The following is a 7437-nucleotide window of genomic DNA, read 5'->3' as shown; positions in this document are numbered from 1 at the left end:
TGTAATGAACTAGGGAAAATTGACCTTGAAGAGGGTCTTACATTACATCCGGAGCAGGAGAGTTTTGGCCATCTAAAGGCCTAACTAAAAGTACTTACTGTACAAGAAATTGATTATGGTAAGGAATAACCCGCCTGATGTCACATGACGACCTTGGAATTTCTTATAGTGTACGCTCTCAGTTTAATCCTTGGCATTACTACTATGCATGTTTTAATCGATGCTAGATTTAATCATATAAAGATATTTGGAATTTAAACGTCGATGTTAGAAACACGTACTGATATTTGCGGGCAGTTCCGGGGTGGTCTCTCCTTCGGTGATCGCAAGCACCCTTCCACCACCACTGGCATCTCTTGCACTTGGGCAGTTCCTTTTAAAGTGTCCTGTTTCTCCACACTTGTAACAGGCTGGGCTTACTCCAAAGCCGGGGAACTGGTTGATGGGTCGTACCGGTGCCCTACAGAAACGGGTAGTGTGCCCCTTCCTATTGCAGTTCATGCAATGCAATTCTCTACAAGCCCCAGTGTGATGGAAGCTACACTTGTTACATTTCGGAAGGGTTCCAGCGTATTGTTTCATGGGAGTTGGCGTGGTGAGGGTTGTGGCAGCATGAACAGCAAAAATTGGCGTGGTTGTCGTAGTGTCATGGCTGGCACGATGGTCGATGAGTTGTTGTGCCAACTCCTTGGCGCTGTCGAAGGTAGTTGGTCTTGAGGCCAAAACAATATCATGAATCTAGGATGATAGCCCCCAAAGGTATCTTCTACCTTTTTCTCCTCTGGGGTGACCATTGCAGGACAGAGGAGTGCTAGGTCATTGAATCGTGCAGTATAAGCTTCGAGATCCGTCCCCGACATTTTGAGGTTCCAGAGTTCCTCTTCCAATTTTTGCACTTCGCCTCTTGGGCAATATTCCTTCAGCATCAAAGCTTTTAAATCCTCCCAGCTTATAGAGTTAGCCATTGCAGGAGTAAGCGACTTAACTCTGTTGTTCCACCAAGTAAGAGCTTTTCTTGTGAAGGTGAATGTCGCATACTTGACCTTGCTCGCTTCGGGACAAGCACAGATTTCGAAGACTGCTTCAGTCCTTTTGAACCATTGCATCAGCACGATGACGCCCCCGCTTCCGTCGAAAGGATCGGGTTTTCCATTCGCGAAGTATTTGTAAGAACACTCCTTAGTACGCCCCGTGCTGTCCCCCTGATTCGAGTTAGTATTCCCGGATCCGAAACCGCCGGAACCATTTGTACCCATTTGCGACATTGCTGCCGCCACGGCTGCTGTTACGGCAGCTTGAAACATTATGGGATCAAACTGCAGAGGTGGTGGTGGAGGGGGCGGTGCTGTGCTGCCGGAGGGTCTGGACTTTTTCTTTGGCGGCATAGTCCTGTCATAAGTTGGTAGAGACGAACAAACGATAAGTTTCTAATAGTAGTGACAAGTCAGATGTTATCAAGCCAGACTTGTCTGTATTATGTTCTGACTTAAAAGTATTTTGTATGTAATTCATAACAAAGCCCCTATGAATGAATTTAGTGGTAGTGACTCAAATGCAACTTGTGATTTGTTTCGTGCCTGATCCCCTCCTAAAATCACTTGGTATATATTAAGAATTTCTTGGAGTTACCATATGTAAATTGTTTGTAATATAGGGTTCGAGGAAAATAGGTCTACATCTCATTAACGTAAGGAAAATCTTGGACAATGCTACGGTTCCCTTGAATAGTGTAGTCTCCGGATTCTGAAGGATTCGAATGTCTCCATTAAACAGCCTAGGTTGGTCGTGTTCTTCGCTCCAGGTTTCCAAGCACTCTACCCAAGGAGGCGTTGGGCCTTGAAAAATAACGGGCGAGGGTTAGGATTCGGAACAAGGGTCATCGGGGTAGGTTCTCCACTTCAGGGTCGGAGTCAGAACCATCAGCAAAGCCTTCAGCTTGGTGACCATCCACAGGGATTGGGTAATCATTCTCTGGCTCCTCTCCGAGCCATTCAGTATTGCCATGGTTAGGGTAGTACGGGTCGTCGTGGGAATGGAATCCAGCCATGATATCTTCGCGAGAAAAAAAGGGAATATAAGAAGTAACTAAGTAGATGTACTATTTAGATAATTATAAGATGATCTTTATCAGGTACTTCAATACATTGTTTAGTGTATACTAGTCACATGTATTTGGGACAGGATAGACCTTCGAATAAGCGACCCTAACTCTAAATCCCCAATCCAACGAGAACAGGAAGTAAAGCAAAGATCCACAGATTCTAAGTCTATGACGTCCTGGATACATATAATTTTAATGTATCCACTAAGCAATTATTGACCTATTGATAAAAATCTATTTAGTTCTCAGATAAGTAATTATAATAACACCAAATACCCCTATGGTATTTCATTGTGGTAGTGTTGGTAAGTTATTAGACTTGTTGCAACACCTACGACCACTCCTGGGCATATGCTAATCACTTCTGAGTGAGACATAGTTGATCAGGCTATGTCATTCCCAGACCTGACTATACATCCCCAAGCCTACTCGTATTGTCCAACAATCACCACTTTTGTCCTATCCCACCATGATACTGACCCTAGTGTGTGTGCACATGCTCCTACTTTTACCGAGAAATTATTTGTTTCTAAAGTATAGTTGCTTTGAAAACTTTAAATCAGAGACTTTTAGTCCCAATGTATTTATAGTTTGTATATCTTATGTGGTTCGATATACTGAGTTCACTATAAACAATGCTCTGATACCAATCTGTCACACCCCCAAACCAAGGATGGCGGAAACGTCCGGGGGTGGAGGACTTCATGTACAGTATCACAACAACGTGTATAATAGTGCTCAAAGTAGATACAACCATCATAAATATAATTGAAAAAGTTACACCAAAGTATATGTTTACATGTTTCAAAATCAATTACATTATGATGACAAAATAAATTGTTGACGGTTTAACGTCCCATCCTCAAAGCGCTGAAGTTTTCCTGTTTCACTGATTTCCTGAGAATACAAGTAGTTTTGAAAAAGTGTCAACAATTAAGTTGGTGAGTTCATAAGAGTTTTGTTTGAAGTAGAAACCATTTTCCTTGTAAAATCGATAGAGTTTGATTTCCAGAAAATCCAATATTTTCTTAGTTAAGTATGAACAAAATATTTCTATATGATGCGTTAATGAACCCTAGAATAACCCGTAGATTTCCCCTATAATCGTCCAGCGTATATAAGTTATATAAGGTTTAGGTTAGATAAAACGTTGAATATAGTGGGTCTGCCCTAGGTCCACAACCCAACGAGGAACAGGAGATGAGGCGGGCACCACCAATTCTAAGCCAATCAAGACTAAATTCTTATATGACTCAAGCATATACGCTCAACGATTATAGTTGAAGTCTAACAATGCGAAAATTGAATGTGGACTTAAATCCAAAAACCGGAACCAAACCCTAGTGTAGTGTACGAAATAGTAATAGTGACTGTGAACATAAACTATACATATCATAGTTCATCGGATAGTGATAGTGACTAGTGAACATGAACTATGCATATTATAGTTTACCAAAAGTGGTGGTGATGGTGAATGTAACCTATACATATCATAGTTCATCAAATAGTGATAGTGGTAGTGAACGTGAACTATGCATATTATAGCTTATCAAAAGTGGTGGTGATGGGGAATTCCTTTCTTGTAATTAAGTTCTTAGTGTAGATGAAACATAAACTATACCTATTATAGTTTATCACTTTGTTTTTAATATATATATTCCATAACTATACTGATTATAACTAGCGTGTTCGTTTGTAGGGGTATAATGGCTTAACTATACTTATTATAGTTTATCATAATTATTCATAGTGGTAATAACTCTTTTGTATGTGTAACACATTTAATAATGTGTTTGTTATGTAAGATAACCCTAAACTATACCTATTATAGTTTAACAAATATTTGTGTGGGTAGTGAGCATAAGCCTTACTTGTCATAGTTTACCAATGTTTGTATTTTAATGGATATAGCCTTGTAATATCATTTATATATTTACCATACTTGTGGAGGTAAGAATCCATTTGTTTTCTGATGTATGTCTATATAAGAATACAAAAATGTCATATATTGCAACAACACATAATCACATAATGATGTATACCTTGCTCAACATGTTACAAGGTGAAATGAAATTTATAGTGTTTTTCTGTTAATAACATGTTCTGTAACTGTTATTGGAAAATTTTGTAGAAAAATCATAAAATGTCCAAATCAAGTTCTGTAACTTCTGAGAGTTTGGAAAATGAGTCTAGTTTGTTCATAATTTTTATTATAATTTTTACTGACCTCTTACTTGTGTGAAAAAAGTCCATAATCACAGACTGGTCCGGATTGATGTTTGAAATGACAGGCAGTTTTGTAAAAATCACCATAAATTGTAGAAAAATGGTATGGAGATGTGAAAGTAGTCATTTTAAAGCTAAGAAGTGGAACTACTTTCACCTAAAATAGTTTTGAAAACTAAAATGTTTAAATTGTCCAAAATAGTCCGTGAATGGAGTTGAACTTTTCTGATGAAGGCTGTTAGAAAAGTTTAGTTATGTTCTTGGTGTTTTAACTTGTATTCCCCCCCTAAAATCTTGAGAAAACATAAAAATGTAGGGGTATGAACCCACCTTGAGTGATTTCAGAAGATGGGTGATGGAGAGAAGAAGTGTTCAACTCAAGAACACTTGAAGAATCACTTGACGGTTCGAAGATCTAACAAGAATGTGATGATGTTTGTGTAAGCAATCTATGATTTTGAGTAAGGGGATGTGTAATAATCATAAGAAAGATGATGATACTTACTAAATGAAGTAGAAAAGTCTTGGAGTATGCCTTGAAGTTCTCGAATTTTAGAGAGAAAGATGAGAGAGTTTGGAGTGTGGTTCTTGGTGGAAAAATGAGAGAATGAATGAAGTGTGAGGAGAGAGGGTGGATGTTCTACCTCTAAGAACGTGGGAAATGGCTGAAAATAATGAGAAATGACTTATGAAGTGACTAGGGATGGGCTGATGGTGAATAGTGACATGGAGTGGGTATGGGAGTGGTTGCTTGTGTCATAGAATAGAGGAAAGTCAACACTCCACCTCTTGTACTTCACCCACTCTTCTTGGATAAGGTTTTATCCTTAAAAACATGATTAATTAATAATTAAGGGTCCTTATATGTTAAAATAAAGTTTTGGGTGAAAATCCCGTGTTAAAACAATTAAAAACGGGCCTAAAACGCAAATTTAGACGAAAACCGGGAGAAAAGAGGCTTCCCAGCGAGACCTCTCGGTCCTAGGCCGAGGTTCGGTCCCTAATGATGCCAAGCCGGAGCGAGATGGGGCGAACCAGAAGCGAGAAGCGAAGGCGAGGGGCTCGGTCCGAAGCAGTCAGAAGCGAACTAGACCGAGGGCACCATGATCCGAAATGGACCGAAGGTTCGTGTTCGGGTGTGGCATGCGAGGTTCGGGCCCGAGAGGACCTTTCGGGTTCGGTTCAGCAGCCTTCGGCTCAGAAGGGTTCGGTCCCTTAAGAGGACTTTCGGGTCCTTAAGAGGGTTTCGGTTCCTAAGAGGACTTTCGGGTCCTAAGAGGGGTTTCGGGTCCTTAAGTCCGTTTTTCGCGTAGACTTCCGTTTTTGGGCTGTTTTCGCCAAATTCGAGGGTCGTGATGCCCCGAGTGATTATAGAAAGTTGAGAGAGATTTGAGAGAGATTCCACATACTTAGAGAGATTTGGGAGAGATTTGACATTCTTGGAGAGATTTCACATACAAAGAGATATTTGGGAGAGATTTCACATTCTTGGAGAGATTTGACATGCTTGGAGAGATTTCTCATACAAAGAGATATTTAGGAGAGATTTCACATACTTAGAGAGATTTAGGAGAGATTTTCGATAAGAAGGGATAGAGTGGAAACGATTGAGAGAGGTTTCATTTGTGACCTTTTTGAGTGTCCGGCTTCGCAATGCAAGGTCTGTAAACCCCGTTAAGCCTTGCTTAAGGATCTTACACACTCCCGATGAGTATGCAACATTGTATTATCGGTTTGGCTCGTCACTCACCACAGTTTTAGGTTAAGGAGATCTAGATGTACGTACTTTTCGATTTATGATCCCTTATTAGAATAGCGAGTTGTTTAGTAATTACATAACGTAAGCCCTAGTACACAAGGGTTAGTTGAGTTGACCGGTTCGACTTGTTGACTTTAGTTGACTTTGACTTGATTGGAAATTGACGGTTGTCACAGTTTCCTTCTAATAGTTGGACAAATTGCCAAATCCCATCCCAATCCTTTCCCTTTCTGCATGTACAATCTCTCCATCACAAATATCTTTATGTCCTCCAACATAGTGATCAATGGCTTCTTTCTAGCTTCTTCAATAGCAGCATTGAAGCTCTCAGACACACCATTTTCCTATGCATCGCATCCCATTCCAACCTTAAAAAAAGCCCTTGACCAACAGTTGGGGTCCTTTTTAATGAGATAATCATATTCCCCTACATCAAAGCTCTTGATTTCTTCCATTGCAAGTTCAAATTTTGGAATTGTAGTTGCCTTTACAGCCCTCCAAAAACGTTTAATGTAGCACTCACCCTTAAACTTTTTATGGAAGTTAGCAAGGATGCGCCTAGCACACAACCTGCGCTCAACTTCTGGACATCTTTCTTTCACAACCTCCATTATACCCTGCATTGATTTGGAGTGTTAGTTTATGTAAAAGGTAATTTTGTAAAAGAAAAGTAGTGTATATATGTACCTTGTGCCCATCTGACATCAATGTGATTCCATTACCATTTCCCCCTTCGTATGTCTTCCATTAGATTGTCTAAGAACCACTTCCAAGTATTCTTGTTCTCAACATTTACTATTGCCTAGGCTATTGGGTATATGTTATTGTTTCCATCCCTGCCTACTGCTGAGAGGAGCTCCCCTTTATAGATGCCCTTCAGAAAACATCCATCTATCCCAATTACCTTCCTACACCCATCTAACCAGCCATCAACCACTTCTTTAAAACTCACATAAAACCTTTCAAACACCACAGTAGAATTATTTTGGGGGTGCACATACACTTCTACATGAGATCCTGGGTTAGCCCTTTTAATTTCAACTCCATAATCCCACAACTTGGAATAAGGATCCTTCAAATCACCCTCAATTTCACACAATGCAAATCTTTTTGCATTCCTACATTGTCCAACACTAACATTTATGTTGAATAACTTGGATACCATAGCTTTCATCTTCCTCAGACTCATTTAGGGGACTCCAAAATATCAGTAACAAATTGTTTCCCTATCTACTTGTAGGTAACAATTGACCCAAGTTTGAATGCCCTTGAACAACTATGGTCTTCTGTAAGGGACTTTATTTGAAATGTTTGATCATCTTTCATCCAGGAAGCGCACAATCGAAAAGGG

The sequence above is a fragment of the Lactuca serriola genome, chromosome 4, assembly GCF_051521515.1.
Source record: "Lactuca serriola cultivar US96UC23 chromosome 4, Lser_US96UC23_V15, whole genome shotgun sequence".
Classification (NCBI taxonomy): Eukaryota; Viridiplantae; Streptophyta; class Magnoliopsida; order Asterales; family Asteraceae; genus Lactuca; species Lactuca serriola.
Note: the sequence above shows the minus strand (reverse complement) of the source record.